Source organism: Camelus ferus, chromosome 16 (assembly GCF_009834535.1).
Source record: "Camelus ferus isolate YT-003-E chromosome 16, BCGSAC_Cfer_1.0, whole genome shotgun sequence".
Classification (NCBI taxonomy): Eukaryota; Metazoa; Chordata; class Mammalia; order Artiodactyla; family Camelidae; genus Camelus; species Camelus ferus.
Window position 1 is genome coordinate 3,438,916 of NC_045711.1, and position 2,605 is coordinate 3,441,520.

General features: G+C 32.9%; 1 non-coding gene across 1 annotated transcript; it reads left to right on the forward strand.

Moving 5' to 3' along the window:
• The first annotated feature begins 1,142 nt into the window (after nt 1–1,142).
• Nucleotides 1,143–1,214, forward strand: TRNAA-GGC. The gene has a single exon. It is a non-coding gene; the product is annotated as a tRNA-Ala (tRNA).
• The last annotated feature ends 1,391 nt before the right edge of the window (nt 1,215–2,605 follow it).

Consider the following 2,605-nt stretch of genomic DNA (forward strand, 5'->3'; position numbering starts at 1 on the left):
TATAGAAATCAAGGGAATGAGAAGTTCTGTTCTTCACAGTTAACAAGAAATCCTGATATAAAGACTTAAAAGAGCTTTGCTGCTAGATGAAAACCTTTTCACCAAAAAGCACTGATTCAAAAGAAACAAGGCTACTAGTTGTACGGCCATTATAAGGACTAAAAAAAAAAAAGCTAAAGGGAAGATATATTTTAAACTGAGATCTTAGTTAAAAAACAAAAATAAAACAAAACAGTTAAAACCAAGAATTGAATCTGGCCATCAAAAAAATAAACATAGGTCTAGAAGTTTATTTTCCCTATTGTATACAATAAGGACTTCATTGTTGTTAGCAATTTCCTGACAACCATACATGGTTTTATAAGCAACCTCAAGATGGCAACATTCTGAAGTTTTATTACATAAAAGCAACAGTGTACAAACACTTCCAAAACAACCAAAGCAGAACAAAATAATTTAAAATAAGGAAGTCTAGATTACATATGATGCAATCCAAGTCTCTGAGAGAATATGCAAGTTTCTGATGCAAGACTATACAGAGGAATAATTAGAACAGAATACATGAGGCAAAATAGGAGTTATTACACATACTCCTTTTTTAAATATTTTAAAGAAATAAGAACAGAAATGATTCCCTGGCTCATACTGGGTTAGCTGCTTAGCAGCTTTAAAACAAAACAAAACAAAACAAAAAACACATAAATTTAGATCCTAATTTTAATCACCCTCTAAAATAAATTTCAGGTGAATTTTTTTTTTAAGTTCAATGCTAAAAATACAATCATAAATTAGAATCAATTATTTTTCAGACATCTGTTAGAGTAAAAACATGAAACTTCCAAAGTGATACAAAACACGGTAGATTTGACTATGTGCAAATTTTAAACTCATGCACATTAAAAACAACAGCAAAAAAAATCACTAAAATGGTAAACCAACTGGAGAAAATATTTGTAGCAAATCTGTCAGATGGTTAACATCTAAGGCATTTATTATAAAAAGCTCTACAAATTGATTTTTAAAAGTTTTAAAAAACTAAAAATGTTGATAACAAAGGACAAAAAGATAATAAAAAATTCAACTAACAAAAATGTCGAGAACTGTTCTACCTTGACAATTAATCCAAAAAATACAAATTGGGGGAGGGTGTGGCTCAGTGGTAGAGTACATGCTTGGCATGCAAGAGGTCCTGGGTTCAATCCCCAGTACCTACAATAAGAAATAAATAAGTTTAATTACCTCCCCCCACAAAGAAAACAAAATTAAACAAAAAATAGACAAAAAAATCCAAAAAATATGAAACAAGATGCCATTTTAGACTAGTCAATAAACAAATGATTTTTTGGCAAATTACAATACCAAATTCTCATAGGTGTTTAATAAAATCAACACTCAAGTATCACTTTCAGAAAATGATTTCCATCAAAAGATGTTACATTTCTGGAAACCTATTCTAAGGAAATAATCCAAAAATGGGGGAATCTTAAATAAACGAAGATGTTCACTTCAGCAAAATGTAATAAGTGAAAAACTGGAAGAAACTTCAAAAAATCTAGTAATAAGACAACAGTAAATTATGGACAATCCAGGCAGTAGAATATTGAGCAACCAAGAAAAATTATAATTATGAAAATATAATAATTTGAAAAAATAAGACATGATATACTATGTGACAAAAAATACAGAGTTCTGATAAAAGAACACTGGATTGAAACACTTAATTTCACTCCCTTCTTAAAGCCCACTAAAACTCAGTAAAGGGACTGTTTTCTTCTTTAAATGCATAAACCCAAAGACAAGGAAATCAGGATAGAAGATAAAAGCAAGAAAATTTTGGAAACTGTAAAGCAGATGAACACACATTAAAGGACTCAGTAGATGTAATAGAGTTGAATCCCTAAGTTGACAAGAGAAAAGATGAATTCTGTATATGGCAGAATCCTATAAAGGCCCAGAATTAGTGGGACCAGGGTACCTCCAGAAGGCACAGGAGAGTGGGGGTAAAGAAGGCAGTTGTGCTATTGGCTAGAAGCTATTTGAGAAGCAGTGACATTCCAGAGCTCCCCAACTCCCTTCCACACAGCCTGGTCACCAAGCCTCCCTAACCATGTCAAAAGACTAGAAGTTTATTGTCTAGAAGACATGAAACACTTCTCTGGACATCAGAAAATCTCTCTCTGGACACCAGATATAAATGAGGTTAGTTAAGGCATTCTAAAAACAGGGGTATTAAATAAATACATGAATGAGAATGTGGAGACACCTCCCCTCTTCCTCCTCTGAATTTCCAGAGTCTGGCAGTCAGAACTTTACCCTCCAGACAGAAGACCTGAAGGGACTTCTCTGATTAAAGACCAGAATATACTGACTTGGGTGTGGGGTTAGAAGGTTCCACAACGAAAATGCTTAGCAACAAGCCCCACTAACACAGAACTTCTAATCAGCATTATGAGCAGAGAAACAAGATTATTAGGCATCTGCAAAATGCCTCTAATATGAAAGAAGCAAAAAATAGGAAAAGAAAAACTTGAGCAGTCTATAGAGGGAGGGAAAAAAAAATCCCTTAAAAACATACCATTAATATCCTCAAAGAGATAAGATATCA